Raw genomic sequence first — 16,839 nt, 5'->3', positions numbered from 1 at the left:
GAGCTTGCCACTGATGTGATGGGCTACTTTGTGCCAGTCACTGGCCCTCTCTGGGAACCCATATATTCAGCTATAATGGGAGCATGATCTTTACCCTGCCACTCACCAGGGAGTGGTGTGGATCTGATGAGCTAGGAGACAGTGTAATGTAATGTAAATAGCAGATAAAGTACCTTTTAACCATTGATCTCCATTTGCTATCCATCAGCATTGGCAACGCCTGACAGTTGAATGATGAAAATGAGGGTAATGGATAGGACAGGAGGAAGGCAGGGCCCACTGAGGAGGGCACTCTAAGGCTGGACAGACATCTCACCTCACTTCCATCATGTCCCTAGCAAAACTGCAGGCCTTATGATTTTGCCCAGCCTTCTGAATTTCCCCCAGACCTTTTGCTCCCTTACTATGAGGAATCACCCAGTCTGGTTTGTATAGAAGAGGGAAACCTTAGGGCCAAGTAGGAAGGGACTTGGTCTGAGTCATTTCTGTTCTCTGTGCCCACCATAAAGCCATGCATACATAGCACAGGATAGGAAAGAGGGATGCGAGGGGAGTAACATTTAAAAAGTACCTACTATGTGTTTTGAGTTATATATACTTGTATTTAATTAAAAAACTCATTTTAGAGATAGGAAAGTTGAGACTCAACAAGGTTACATGTTCCCAGTGTCACATACCTGTAAGTGATGAAGTTGGATCTGATTCCAAACCTACATTTTTGTCATATGGCAACTAAAAGGCAGAACTGGGGGAGAGACCTTGAAGACTGATATGAGGAAGAGTTAGTGCCTCTTAAGTCCTTGAAATATGGTGGACATTTGGTAGCTGGTAAGAGACTGGTGAAAATCCCTGTAGTAACATATCTCACAGTTGCGCTGAGTGGCCTCACAAACCAAAGATCTTCCCCTTTTACTTCACCCAAGAGAAATAGTTTCTCTTCCTTGGAAGCCCAGATCTAGCTGGAGATGACTTTCCAGTACTTCCAACCTTCAGAGCATCTGCCTTGTAAGACCCAGAATTATCCTAAACATAGATTTTGTTGTCATCAACTAGGAATAGAATCATAAATGAGAGCATAGATTCCCTTGAGAGGTAAACATAGAACTTGATAGCAGGTGAAGCTCACTTAGTGCTAAGTGAGAAGGTCGGGCCTGTAGGCACTGGGCAGGTGTCTGAGCCACAAGTTGGAGAGAGCAACACTGCCTCTGTCTTTCCCCGCTGTGGACCAGCCCTGAAGCTGCACCCAGTGGCTGGGTCTGCCCTCCTCATACAGTTGTCTCCAAATCTCACAAAAACAAGGGAAGCAAGACATTATTGTCCCTAACCTACAGACAAGGAAATGGAGCCTTGGAAAGATTAAATAACTTGGGCAAGTTTCTTCATCTATAAAAACTAGGAAAATAAAAGTCTTTCCTGGGAATGTTGTGAAGGTTATATGAGATGCTGTATTTAAATTTAGATAAAAGTCTGAAAGTATCTGGCACATAGTAGATAGTCAAAAAATGGGAGCTGCCATGATTTTTCCCTGTAGTAATTATATTAGCCCATCACGAGTGGACAGTGCTAGCAGTACTTTTCAAGCTTGTGTGTGCATATGCATCACCTGGAGAGGTTTAAAAAAATTCAGTTCCTGCTTTCCTCCCCAAGAATCCAGTTCAGTAGGTTTGGGGTGGGGCCTGAGAATTTGCATTTCTACCGAGCTTGTAAGTAGTGCTGGTGCTGCAGATCCATGTACTGCTCTTTGAGTAGCACTATGTCACAGTACCTACCTCTCCATCTATTTCCTCACTTACTCAAGCTCTTGTCAGCCCACAGGATAGGAGGAATATAGACTTCTACTACTAATGTCCATGTGGAACCAAGTTTCCATATCCCAGTGCTTCCAAGTTGCAAATGGAAGGCACAGCCCAGAGTCAGGAGATGGGGCAGATCCTCGTCAGAGCTCCCTGAGCCCAGTGGGGCCTGATAGGAATCCACAGCTGCAAATACACTTATACTTGCTGGGGAGTTGAAGCTGATCCTGCCAGCTAGGGACAGATGGGTTCCAGATCAGGAGCCTCAGGTAGGTGATGTGTTTGGGGAGGGCTGCTGCTTTAGGTGTACCATACAAAAGTGCCTGGCCAAAGGACAACTGGGGCATGAAATCCCGCCACATGGAGCTCCCAAGCCATACATCTGTAAGGCTGCAAAGGCCCAGAGGGTGCACCTTCTAATTACTATGGGGTAAACCACAGGAAAACCTGGGTTTGAGTGTCTAAGGTGGGGCTAAGCTCTGGCTGGGGAGCCTGTGCCTGGCTGCTTTGGGGGGTGCAGAGGCCAAAGGCTAGCTCTCCTCTCTGCCATGTTTGAGGTTGACCTGGGCCTGGGATATGCCTGCCTTGCATCTAAAGGTGGGACACTCTAGACCACTCTCAAAAGAGGCCTTTGTACTTGATAATGGGACCTCTGGCTTGTGGGTTGGGATGAGTAAAACATTTTTTCCATGAAGACTAAGAGGTAGGCAGAGTAACACTTCAGTGACATTTAGGAGAATAGAATTCATTGACTAGAGCCAAAATGATAGGAGATTAGGGTTATCCTGGGAATCAAAGGCAGCTTGGAGCGGAGGTAAAGGGTCTTAGTCCTAATTAGCTCTTTGATTTTTAGCCCTCCCTCTTTTACCTCCCTCCTTCCTTTCTAACTTAAAAAAATACCCAGCTGAGTGAAACCTCGGGCAATTTATTAAACTCTCTGAGCCTGCCTTCGTTCTCTGTAAAGTGGACTCAATAACATGAGGATTCAGAGTGTGTTTATGTGATGCAATGGGACAGAGCTTGTCCTCTCTCTGCCTGAGTAGGGGCCTGGCGCCAGAAGGCTGAGGGCCCCACGGTGTCTTGTCAGCGTTGCCTAATCTCTCCTCACTGCTCCTCCTGGGCAGGAGTGATTAGCTGCTTTGTACAGAAGAGGAAGTAGAGGCTTAGGCATTGACCAGGTGCCTTGATGAAGGTCACACACAACTTAGTGGTGGACTGAAGATGGAACCAGGTGGTCCAGAGACCATCTGGGGTTGACATTTCAATTTTCTGAACTACTATAGCCCCAGGAACTGTCCAGGTGTGGGTTAAGAACAGCACACACATCCCCCCCCCCCCCCCCAACAGAACGACAATCCTAGATGGGGCCAGTGAGAGAAACCTGAGGAGCGAGATCTCTGTGAGCGCCTTCCTTCCCCTCTGTCTCCTGGGGTTGACCCTTGCTGGGGCAGAGCCTTGCTGAATCCTGCTGGAACTCAGAGGGCCTGCCCGCGACAGGTACATCAATGCGACTGTTTAGTTTAACATTCACTGTGGCCCTATGAGGCTGGCATAATTGTCTCACATTTGAGATGAGAAAAGTGAGGCTCAGAGAGTGGGAGCGACTTGCCCAAATTGAAGTCCGGACTGGCTCTGAGCCTGGGGGGGGGGCTCCCAGACCAGGGTTTCTGCTAGTAGCTCCATGGCACTGCCAACATTGACCACCAGGTGGCAATCTCTCCCCACCCCTGCTGGCCACAGACAACCTGGAAGCTTAAACAGCAGTGCCTGGGGTTGGTGACATAGCAGCAATCTCCATCAGTCTTTCAACACTGCCCTGAGGCATCACTCATTAATTCTGTTGTCCCCAAGGAGAAACTGATGCAGAGAGGGGCCATGGCTTTCCGGAGGAGAGAGTTCTGTGTATGTGCATAAGCACACGGTCTGCTTCAGTCCAGTTCTGTTTGAGACTGGTGGACCTGCTGACCACTGGTTAGTGGAGAGATGATGGGCATGGTTTTCTTGGCACAGCGTCCTTTCCCCTATGTCCCCTCCTTTGCCAATGCCGTGCTCGGAGATGGCAGCTGAGTTTTCCTTGTGTTTGCTTTCCTGCGTGTTGTGTGGAGCCTGGGAACTACTGTGATCTCTCATACATGCCTGCACCCAGGAAAAACTGGGAGGGGGCCCTCTGAATCTCCTGGAATACCTCACCATGCTCTTTTCTTGCTCCTGGCAGGAATGGACCCCCCACCTCCCAGTAGGAGTCTTGCCACGGGCTAGTTCTCTTGGAAACGGGCCCAGGCTCTGTGCTGCTCAGCGGCAGCCCTAGAGTATGCCCCTGGGTTCCCAGCTCAGCAAGCTTTCTGCCTGGATAAGGGTGAGGTTCTCCTGGCTGGCATGCCCAGTGTCTGTGAGGAGCTCTGGAACACTCTCCACTCTCTGTGAGGGTAGTAGCTTCTCAGTGTGAGCAGGGCATGCCTCACAAGGCTATGACTGATTTCCCTTTCCCAAATAAGTCCTGTGTGTGTGTGTGTGTGTGTGTGTGTGTGTGTGTGTGTGTGTGCTCCTTTGTATCTCTTTACAGCCTGTGGTCTTACAGCCTCTTGTCCTCAGCATGGGGGCTTCATTGCTATTCCACAAATCAGTAGCCTTAGGGAAAGTCCTATTCTACCTTCTGTCAAGTAAAGGTCACAACAGCTACCTTGGTGGACCCTGAAAGGGTTCAATTCAGAAGTGAGGGAAGCTGGGGGCCCCTCTGTGGGGCAGGGACCTGCCATTTGAGCTCTGTGTCCCCAGCATCCATCACAGGGCCTGCATGGAGCAGGCATCAGGGAAGGTTTCTCACATGAATGAAGGTCCCTGAGGTGACCCCACCACCTCAGGTTAGATTGAGTCACATCTCAGGGCAGGAAGAGCTCCCTCCCCCTATAGCTCTCCACATTCCCTTCCACAGGAAGCGGGGGTGGAGAACAGAACAAATATTTATTGAGGTGAGCATTGCACAACCATTATTTCAAGGTTTCTAAGCTTTTCTTAGTCTCATTCCTCCTCCACGATTTTTGTTAAATCCGTGTATTATTCTTCATCTTTTTCTTTAACATATTTTATGTATATACCCAATGCCACTGTCTCTTAGGTAATAGTACTCATGAGATCACAGGCTTGCTATCTTAGTTATATTTTTTCTGATACACATTAAAATAAATATGTAGGTATTTTAAAAATAGCAGAGTCTACCAACAAACATCCTATGTACCATTAGTGAGGTGTATACCACACTTGGGTTATTTAATTTTCATAAAACCCTGCAAGGTGAGTAATGTGATTTCTGTTTTACAGGTGAAGAAATAGAAGCTCAGAGAGGTGAATTGACTTGGCCGAGGTCACCCAGAGTCTTCTGATCTTGGCTTCATTGCTTACAGATAGGAGAAGGGAAGAGAGGCGTGTGTGCTCGGGGAGGAGGGAGGAGGGGGGTGTGGGGCAGCTACCAGTGAGAAATGAAAGAAAGCAGGGAAGATGGGGCAGGCAAGACTCCACATAAAAAAGGCAAATGACCTGAGCCTCAATGTCCTATGCACAGTAATGGCCATGAAAATAGCTGCAGATTTGCCTGCATTTGTGTGACCAAGATTTATTGTGCCAGCTACTCCGGTAATTGGATGATGAAGGCACTGCAGCTGGGGCTGTTGGCTGGAGATTGTTAGGGAGGAGGGGGAGTGGGATGGATGATACAGGCAGTGGAGACTGTCACCCATCAGGAGAGCAGGTGAGCAGACCTCAGAAATCAATGGACCCCTGCCCACTCAAGCAGAGACCCCAAGAGGGAGGCAACTGGCCCAGAGCCAAGCCATTCCACAGCAGAGCTGGGTGAGAGCTCTTCTCTGAGTGTGGCTGGTTCCTGGGAAAGATGGGCAGCTACAGCACCAGGGGGTGCCTGGACTGGAGTCCTGAGGCCCAAGAGGAAATCCCAGCTTTGTCTCTTACTGGCTATGCAGCCTTAGGAAGGTGACTTAATATCTCTGAGTCTCAATTTTCCCATCTATCAAATGGGGATGATGGTCCTAATACCAGAAAGTGGTGAGGATCCAAGGAGATTGTTGGGCCCTACGTAGACCTGGAATCCACTCTGGGGAAACTTATTCTGAGCCCTACTGCTCAGGTCTGGCCCTCTCCCCCATGCCTGGGGCCTGCAAGCCCATTCACCCCTCCCCAGAGCCCTAAAATGTGATGCCCAGCCACTGTGGGCAATTTCTGCATGAATGGCAACTGTCCCCTGAAGGTTGGGGAAACCCAAAAGGGACTAGGGGTTGGGGGATCCCAAGAAGAGGCCCTGAGGGGAAGGCATATTTGGAGAACAAATCAATCCTGAGTCCAGCCACCTTCCCAACTAGGAGAGCCTCTTGCTGGCATCTTAGTAGCACTCTGGCTGGGTTTTAAGGGGTTTGTCATCCCTCTCTTTCAGGGGTCACAGGGTCTGAGGGTAAGGGCTGGAGATACCTGGCTTACTTGGGGTTAACTTGGGCTCTGGAGAAAGAAAGATCTTGGATTCTAATTCTAGCTCTGCCAATTAGTCAGCTAGCTGTGTGTGACTTCACAACTCATTTCATGTCTCTCCCTTAGTCTTTTCATCTCCATAATGGGATATACTTTATTTGAAAATAATAATGGGGATTTTTTTAGTTACAAAGAACAGAAAAGCACTTGAGTCCATTTAGACAAAGGGGAGTTAGGGAAGGAGCCAGCTCTGAGGACTGGAACTGTACCTAACAATTGAGAAGAACCAAGGACACTTGGGAGCTGGTGCCTCTCCCACCTCTTTGTCAGTGGGTCTCTGTTGCTATCTGCTTACCTCACACTACTCTTTGGTTGATTCATTTCCTCTCCTCCCTGCCTCCCAGCTTCTCCTTCCTCAGAGGCCCTATACTCCCACAACTTTAGTTTACCCATGACCTCTCATGGCTCCAGCTCAACTCATGGTTCCTTCCACTGGGCCACCTTGTAGTTCTCACTTCATACTATCTGGTGCCCCAACCTTCCTAATTCATATGTGTGACAGAGGGAATCTGATTGGCCCTGCTCATTTTCCTCCCCAACCTTGCCAGACATTATAAAATCTTTTGTGTTCTGCACTTGATCTGGGGGTCACAAGGCCCTCACAGATCTGTGGGAGGGACAGGCCCCTGGACTTGCTGACATGCCTCATACTGCGTGGGGGGCAGGGGGTTGGGATTGGATGACTTGATGTAAGTAAAGTGCTGTACAGACTCCTGGAGTACTGTAAGTGCTCAGAAAAGATTGACTGAATGAAACTCAGCAATCCTCCTCTCACATTATAGATCTTTCTCATGGTCCTTCCTCTTGCCTTCATCTTCATGAAGGCCTTGAGCCTTGGATCCCCTCACCTCTGAAACTCTTCTTGGCCTCTCTTCTCCTCCTGGCAGCCTAGAGGTCATCCCATCCAGAACCTCTGCAGCACCCAGCACTCACCACCTGAAACCCCAGCAAACTTTCTTGTGCTTCAAAGCTCCGAACCCCAGCTCTGCTCTCCCTCTCAGCAGACCTCCTGTCAAGGCCTATGCCATTGGGAAGGAAGTAGGTGATAATTCTAAGTAGCTACCATTCATTGAGCACCTCTAAGTGCTTGGCCTTCACAATCCCCTTTCAGATGTACTTTGTCCAGATGAAAGAACTGAGGTTTGGCATTGTAAAATGAGGTGAACCCAGCTCTAACTCCAAAACTTGGCTCAGGAGGAAAACTGTTGGTGTCAGCTCTGTCATCATTCCTCCCTTCCAAGTGGAGTTTCCACAGGCCACACCAATATTTCCCCCTTCTCTCTGGTTTTACAAGATGAGTTTGCTAACAGCTAACTTGTGCTGTTCACTATCAGCTAACTTTTATCAAGCACTTAATATGTGCCATGCACTGTTCTAAGCACTTTAGATGTGTCAACTCATTTGATCTTTATAATAAGTCTATGGGATAGGCACTGTCAGTATCCCCATTTTGGAAATGAGGAACTGACACCTCAGCCTTAGGTTAAGTAACTTGACCAAAGCCACTCCATCCTGATGGAGCCAGGTTTCAAAGCCAAACCATCTCGCTATAGACCCCAAGCTCTTACGATGGTGTATAGTATAGTGGCCACAAAGCTGCCCCAACTCCAGTTTCGGGCCCTGGAGCCCATTTTCTGCCCATTTCCTCCAGGAACTGGTTCCACCAATCACTGCCTCCTTTTTTTAAGCTCTCTGTCTCCACTGGCTCCTTAGTATTCAACATGTTTATGATTTTCCCATCTCAAAATGTCCCACATCCCATGTTACTCTACTCCTCTTTCCTCTCTATCACAGCCCAGCCCATTTTTTTCTTGTTTTTTCTACATACTCTTTATACTTCCTCACCCCTCTTCCACTCCTCACCTAAACTCCATCCTAAGCATGTGGAGATTGTGCCCTAACCTTCCCAGAGGAAAAAAAAAAGTATGCCCAACAACCTAAAAAACCCTGTCAATCAAGCATGAAATCAGCTATGTAAAGTTCAAAGCATGTTACAGCTCTAGACAAATTTTTAATCGAGATTGAAAAGAATTGCAAAGACAAGCACCGATTACTTTGGCATAACCCAAATGATGATGATTGGAGTCAAGTCTTCTCCTTCCAACTAGTGTTTTGCTTTTCTGCTCACATGCACTCTAATATTATACCCAGCCAATGTGTCATTCAAGTGTAAAGGCAACAGCCCAAGTGTCTTTAAAAGCAACACAACTGACACTTGCACTGTTTTATTTCCCTGCGTACACATAGTTATTACTCTTCTTTACTTATTTTAACATTCAGCCATGGTGGATTGTGGCTTCTTTCTTGGTAACTACAATTATTAGAAAATAGCACCAAAATAAAGTATCCTTTTCTTTTTTGTGTTTTCTCGGTTACCATACCTCCCTAACAGCCTTTATGCATTTCTCAGCCTTTCTCTCTTCCTCTTACCATCCTTTTTTTCCCTTCCCTTCACATCTTTATCTCTCTTTTTAGCACTGCTATTTTCTTCACCTGGCTTGGGATTTCTGGGAGAGGTTATATAGGAGTACTAGTGAGCCAGGGTCAAAACACACCCTTCCCCACTCCCAAAGCCTAGTGCATAGAGATAATTCAGGGCCATGGGTAGGGTTTGTATAGGCCCCTCCAACCATTTGGTTACACTGTGCCCTTGAAGACTACTTTGCCAAGTCCCCAATGACTGCTGCATGGAGCATTACTAAATTGCTGCCTGCTGGCCCCTAACCCCAGTTTTCAGCTTTCATGTTACCACTCATCAGGGGCCACTTACTCTTTGACCTTCCTGAAGTAATTCCATTCCTCCTGGGCTGACATCATATTGCTTCACTCTGATTCCCTGTCTATCTTCCTGCTGCTCATCCTCTAAGGATTGGAATTCTCTGAAGTTCCAGCCTCAATCTTCCATTCACTGTACATACTCCCTTTAATAACCTAGTCTACTCACATAGCTGTGACTACCTGTTTGTCAATGATTTCCAAATCTCGCTCCAGACTAGGTCTTAGCTCCACATGCAGATATTCAACTACCCACTAATTCAACTGGCCAAGACCAAAGCCGCCTGTTGCTCCCAAACCTGCTCCTCCTCCTGTGCTCCCTCTCTCCACCCAGCCTCCCTAGTCAGAAGCCTTCACAGCTTCCCTGCACCCTCTCTATCCTTTGCTTTCCACATCCAGTCAATAGCAGAAGTCAGATGGATTCCATAATTAGACTCTCTGGAAGCTTTCTAGGAAGAAGAACACAGTAGAAAGAGTGTGGGCTTTAGGATTAGACAGACCTGGCTTGAAACCTTGCCCCAGTCACTTACTGCCTATATGACTTTTGGTGACTCTCTTAATTCACCCAGGGCTTAATTTCCTTATCCACAAAATGGAACAATAACCACTTTGAAGAGTTATTGTGAGAATTAGAAGCAGTAATGGAAACACTTAGCCTGTCCTATCGTAATACTTAATAATAGTATTCATCATAATGATGATGATAGTTATTATTATTTCTGCTCTAATCTAGGGCATTGTCTTCTCTCCCCTGGGCCATTGCATCAGCCTCCTCATTGAACCCCCACCTTCATTATCCATCACTATCCCCAAATCTGCATTTCAGACAGTAGTTGAAGATATTTTTTTGAAAATGCATATATGATAATGACACGTACCTGCCTAAAACTCTTCTCTCCCCCATTCCATCTGCTCTGTGCCCCAGCCTTACTCTCAGGTCTCTAAGCACACAGTCGCTCACTGCCTTCCGCCATGTTTTATTCAACTCCCTCTGCCTCTGCCTGAATGTGTCCTTTCTGTCCATTTCCTCACACCCTACCTGAAAAATCCCCACCCTTCATGCCCTGTGCCAGCATCTACCACCTCTGCTTCCATGGGATGTGTGTTTACTTGGAGTTGGCTGTCAGTTCCTTGAGGACAGGGAATAGGTAGAATTCTTCTTTGTGGCCCCTCCCTGGCTGCACAGGGCTTGGTGCAGAGAAGGGCCTCACAGAATATCTTCAGACACTTGCCAGTGGTCACACAGTGGGTGAGCAACAGGGCCAAGGCTTGAACCCAGGTGCCTTGTCTTCCTGCCCAGTACTCTTTCCTCCCAGCAGAGAGCAGGAGCCCAGGGTTGGTGGCTTGGGGTGGAGGACCTCTCCACGTGAGGGCAGCAGGTGCCCTGAGGACATCACACACCTCATCTCGGTGCTCTGACTGTTAAGTGGGGGAAGAATAAAATTATCCACTGCCCATGCCCTGTAGCTTCCCACCTGACATGGACTCGAGATGAAAAATGAACGACACAAAATCCAATCTTCTTGGTGCAAAGGCTGGCAGGGATGCGGTGGAGGTGGCACTGCTCATGGCACAGCACATCTCATATTTATTGGCTCATAATTGAAGGCAGTCTGGAGATGTCCCAGCACTGGCCCCCATCAAGACAGATGGGAGTACAATGACTGTGAAGGAGGGAGTCAGGACAAAGGCTGCCTCACAAGACTGCAGCCACTGAGGGGAGGCTAGAGAAGGAGAGGCACCTAGCTGGCTGCTGCGCTGGCCCCAGGCGTCTGTCCCAGACCCAAGGTCCTGCTTCTGCCACCCACTTGTGATGACCTTAATCAGACCCTATCTTCTCCAAGCCTATAATTTCAGGCTTCTGGGTGTTTTATTTATTTATGTAACCAGCTTATAGGAGAGCTGTATTGGGATTTGGGGAAATCTGGACCACCAACTTGCTGTGTAGGCTTTAGGAGAATCTCTTTACTTCTCTGGGTTTTGTGCTTTCTCCTTGTAAAGAGGAGAGGGTGACTCTTCTATATAAAGACTGAGGGACTTGAGTTGACCTACAAGCAGCCAGATTGTTCATTTTAACAACAGCACTGGAAGGCTTCTGTTAGGGGAAGGCAAAAAAATAAGAAATGCTACTAAATATTAAGAACCTGCCATAGCTCTCAATTGCTCATGGGAATGGTCCAAATTCCCAAGCTTGGCATTCAAGGCTCTGTGAGACCTGCATGATCCTACTGCTATTTGTGTTGTTGTGGGGAAAGGGGCTGGGGCTGGAAGACAGGATGCCTAAGTCTAGACCAGTCTCACCATTACCTTGCTGTGTGACTTTGGACAGGGCAATCTTCAGGTCTCAGTTTCTCTATCTGTAAGATTTCTATATGGGATCTGTGAGGCAATCAAGGACCCTAAGAATCAGTCAATGACTAAGTTCTGTTGTTTCTTCAAGTGTCCCCTAATCCAGCCCTTTTCTCTTCAGTTATGGCCATGCCCTACTTCAGAACTCCTCTTTTCTCCCAGACCAGTACAGTAGCCTCTTTGCTGGTCTTAAAGCAAATGGTCTCCACCTACCTCTCTCCATACTCTAGTCAGAACGACCCTTCTAAAGCATAGATCTGACCATGCCGCCCCCTTCGCTGTGCCAAACCCCTCCTAAGAGACTCACTGTCCTTAGTCGAGCTCCTTAGATTGGTATTTAAGATCCTGCATGACCTGGCCCTGTCTTGTCTTCCTGTCCGCCAAGTGTCTGCACCTTGCCTTTGCTCAAGCTGTTCTCTCACACCGTTCCCTGACCTTCTTCAGCTCTGACACCAGGCCTGGGCTTTCCCCAAACTGGCCACCAGGGAAAGGGCTGGCAGATTCTCCCCAGGCCCCTCTCCACCTTCCAGGGAACCACTGTGCCAGGGTGGAAGTCACTGCTTTGCATGAAAGGCTATTTTATGCAGGCCCAATGTGATGGTTGCATTAAGCGACACCATTAGGGAGCTGTTCCAAGTGTGAGGTTATTAGTTTCCTAGATGTAATTTCATAGGAAGAATATGGCCAGAATGGAACCTTGTCAGTTTAACAGCTGAAGCAGCCTAGTCAAGGTGCAAAATCAAATGTTACCTACAGAGCATGTCTGTCTGTGACATCATAACCCTGTGTTCATTCCACAGATAATGAGAGTGCTGTGGGCTAGACTCAGCGCCAGGCTTGGGGGATCCACAGTCTAAGCTTACATTTCCTTTAGTTTTTATCATTTCATGTTCACATTTCATTCTTTAGCTCCCTTTGGGTTTACTTGGGTATATGATATAAAGTGAAGCTCTAAGATGATTTTCCCCCTAGCTGGACTGAGTACATCTGAACTGTAATCTAGGTCAGAATTTTCCAGAGTGATTTTCAGAATACTGGTCCCATAAGATTCTCAGGAGTCAAAAAGATCTGTAGTCAAAAAAGTTTAAGAACTGTTGCATTCCAGAACCTTGTTAGAGATTCACAATGGACATGTACATAGTAAAAGCTCTGAGGAATTATGCAGGAAGTAAACCTTTATGTCTTGTTTCCTAATTTTATTTAATAACTGAACCCATTTTTAAATTACAGCTATGAATACAAGGCAGACATGAACTTTGGCGTAAAGACGATAGTAGGGTAGAATGAGACGGAGACCTCCTCTGCCTCAGATCCAGCTTCTACTCATTCATGGATCTGGGGTCTGGCCAGGATAAGTGATATGCAAGTGACAGTTCTGCTCCAGGGCCTGCAGTGCTATGAGCTTTACAGGGAGCCAGAAACAATGGGTGCTCCAGGGAAGATGAGGTGGCCTATCTGTCATTCAGCTAACACTTCACAGAGAAGTGTTTGCTCTAGGCCTTGAAGGATGAGCAGAAATAGCTCTTGTGAGGACAGCACCTCCAGTGGTGACACCCAGCCAGGGCAGTGACCCAGACCATGGATCCAGAACCATAGGATGGAAAAAGCTATATGAACAGAGATGCCCAAATTAGATGTCCCTGGGGAAGCCAGGTGAGAGAATACACATGCCTATGACATAGGGCAAAGGTGAGTGTAAATGTGCAGCCAGAACAGGTGCTGGGGAGGGTACTTAACATTCCCTCTCCAAGTTCTGGGTCTGCCTTGATGAGGCAGGTTCTCCTGGGGCCTCATTATGGCAGTTGGCACAGGCCACACATGAGACCCTCCCAAGGCATCTCTTTCCTTGGGGAGTCTGCAAAGTCCCTCTCTTGTCTGGAGCACATAACTGGGGAATTGGAGCGGAATGAGAAGAGAATGTGGGACCCAGATTCCTAGGGATTAATTAGGGCCCTTCAATGAGATCTGTTTCCTCTCTGGAGGCCAATTAGGATATCTGGAAACTTGGGTGGTGGGGAGAGCAGAGGTAGGTATGTGTGTATGTGCTTGAAGAAGACCCATCTGCACTCCGCTGGGCTGGGTACCTCTAGGGGGAGAGTAGGCATCAGGGACACCCCGTCGACTTAGAGGAAAAGTACAAGTGCAAAGATAATCACAGAACTGTTTCATCATCTAAGAACTGTATGAAATACATTATCTTCATCACAGAAATCACAGTCCCCTCCATAGAATTGTCCTGTAATGGGCACTCACTAGGGGCCAAGCCCTAGGCTAGCCCTTTACATGCATGAGCCACCAGCAATGCACAGGGTCTGAATTTTTCCACATCTTGAGGACCAACACTTGTTGTTCTCTGTTATTTGATACTAGCCATCCTAATGGGTGTGAAGTGGTATTTTGTTATGGTTTAATTTGCATTTTGATGATTTTGAGCATCATTTTATGTGCTGATTGGCCACTTATGTACGTTCTTTGGAAAAATGTGTATTAAGTCTTTTGCCCATTTTTAAATTGGATTATTTTGTTCTGTTGTTGAGTTCTTTATATATTCTGGGAATTAATGCCTTATCAGAGATTTTCTCCCATTCCGTAGGCTGCCTTTTCACTCCCTTGATCGCATCCTATGATGAAGAAAAGATTTTCATTTTGATGAAGCCTAATTTATCTATATTTTTCTTTTGTTGCCTGTGCTTTTGTTGTCATATCAAAAAAAATCGTTGCCAAATCCAATGTCTTAAGCTTTTCATCAATGTTTTCTTCTAAGAGTTTTACACTTTTAGCTCTTTTGTTTAGGCCTTTGGGATAGACAGTTTTTAATCTTAGTTCACTTAATAAACATCTGTGGAACACCTTCTAAATGATGGATCCCGGTGCTTGAGGATACAATGTTGAATACAACGCTCTAAGTCAGGCACGCTTTAGATGAAGGATTTGAGGCTCAGAGAAATGAAGTAAACTGTCTAAGGCCACATAGCTAATAAATGGGAGAATCCACTCTAGGTCTTTTGACTCCAAATCAACTGTCCTGTGCCAAGTCTCTCCCCTGTTAGCACACCAGCTCCTAAATGTCCAAGAACCAAGGCCATACTCCTCAGGCTCTTTATCGGGCCAGTGCACATTTCCAGTCTCATCTTTCCTGAACCACCTTTATGTAACCCTAGCTTGACCCAGTGGCCAGGTCTCAGTTCAAGGCACCATGTTCTCTGCTTCTCTCTTCTTCTTTTTCTCAAACTCAGTCACATTCAAAGGTCCAGCTGACAATACACCTGCTCCAGGAAGGCTTTCCTAACGTGTCAGCCCTCACACATCTATTCTCTTTCCTTCCCACAGAATGCAAAGTCTCAATATTATACTTCTTTGTATCTCATTAAAAATAGTAATAATGCTCTGAATCAGCATCGAACTTGGCATCAGGGAAACCTGATCTTGAATCCTCTCCGCTACTTTGTCTTTCAGAACCTTAGCTTCTTCCTCTGTAAAATGGGGACAGCAATGCTTACATGGCTGGTTTGTCGTGAGACCTAGAAACAACGACCTAAAGCCCTGGACATAGTGCATGGCCCAGAGCAAGTGCTCGGTGACACTGGTTACTGGTTCTCTCCCCTTCTCTCCTCCCTTCCCCAGCATTCTCCCTTCCCTCTGTGCCCTGAGTGAGTCTGCTCTCCTTAACCGCAGCACGGGTGTGTTCCCTCCAACAACCGTGGTTCTCTCGCTGTTACAGCTGTGAAGCGGGAAAATCTCCCTGTGCTCATGTCATGCCCTCCCCTGGCCCCCGGGATCATCACCCCCCTTCCAGAAAAAGAAATCAGACCCAAAATGGGAAAGTGACTTACCTGAAGTCACGCTGTTAGCTAGGTCTGCCACCTACGTGTCTGATGGTTTATTTCATTAATAGCGCTACATAAGCTGTAATTATCTCGTTTATTTATTTACTTCTTGTCTGTGCTTGAATGTACATTACACAAGGACAAGAATATTTTCTTGTTCACCTTTCTATTTTCTATGCCTAGCTATATATTTTTCTTTATAGATGTTTGTTGAATGAATGAATGTTACCAATTTAATCCAAAGGAAATGGCAGTGGGGAAAGTAATTAATTCAGAATGTCCACTGAAGGCAGCTTTTAATTTTTGTTAATCCTCACCTGAGGATATTTTTTCCATTGATTTTTAGAGAGAGTAGAAGGGAGGGAGGGGGAGAGAGAGCGAGTGAGAGAGAGAGAAACATCAATGTGAGACACATCAATTGCCTGCCTCCCGCATGCACCCCAACCTGGGCTGGGGAGCAAACCTGCAACCGAGGTATATGCCCTTGACCAGATATCAAACCCGTGACCCTTCAGTGTGCAGGCTGATGTCCTAACCACTGAGCCACACGAGCCAGGGAAGCACAGCTCTTTTTATTTTTTATTTATTTATTTATTTATTTATTTATTTATTTATTTAATTTTTAAATTTATTTTTGTTTAAAATATTACAGATGTCCCTTTTTCTCCCCAATGACCCGTTCCACCCCATCCCATCCCCCTCCCCAGTCCCTCTCCCCACCATTGTCCATGTCCTTGGGTTGTGCATATATGCATATAAATTCTTTGGTTACTCTCTCCCCCTCCACCCACCCACCCTCCTCCATCCCTCTGACATTCATCAGTCTCATCTATGCTTCCATGTCATTGAATCTATTCTCTTCATCAGTTTATTAAGTTCTTTAGATTCCACATATAAGCAAGATCATGTGATATTTGTCTTTCTCTGCCTGGCTTATTTCACTTAGCATAATATTCTCCAGGCCCTTCCATACTGTCCCAAAGGGTGCGAGATTCTTCTTCACAGCCGCATAGAATTCCACTGTGTAAATGTCCCACCCACTTTTTTACCCACTCATCTACTGATGGGCACCTGGACTGTTTCCAGATCTTAGGTATTGTAAACTGCGCTGCTATGAACATCGGGGTGCATATATTCTTTCTGATTAATGTTTCAGGATTCTTAGGATACATTCCTAGGTGTGGAATCACTGGGTCAAAAGGCCAGCCCTTTTTAAAGCTTTGAGATCCCCTGATCTATAAGCAACTTTTAGCATCCTAGAGAGTCCAAACCCCTCCTTTTACAGAGAGAGAAAAGATGGTAAAGACTTGGTGAGGGACACACAGCAAGGCTGCAATGAAGTGTGATTGGAACTGTGGTCTTCTGCTGTCCAACACAATGACAAATATCCAACACAGCAGCTTGAGTAAAACGTGGGATCTATTTGTTCACTTAACTGGGAAGTCCAAGGCCATAGTTTGGCTTTTGATAAGGCTGATCCAGGCATTCAAATGATAACTTAGTTCTCTTTGCTCCATCTCTCAAAAAATCTGCTGTTTGTTCTTCCAGTGAGATTAAGAGGA

Source organism: Miniopterus schreibersii (genome assembly GCF_964146895.1).
Source record: "Miniopterus schreibersii genome assembly, chromosome: 12".
NCBI lineage: Eukaryota > Metazoa > Chordata > Mammalia > Chiroptera > Miniopteridae > Miniopterus > Miniopterus schreibersii.
Note: the sequence above shows the minus strand (reverse complement) of the source record.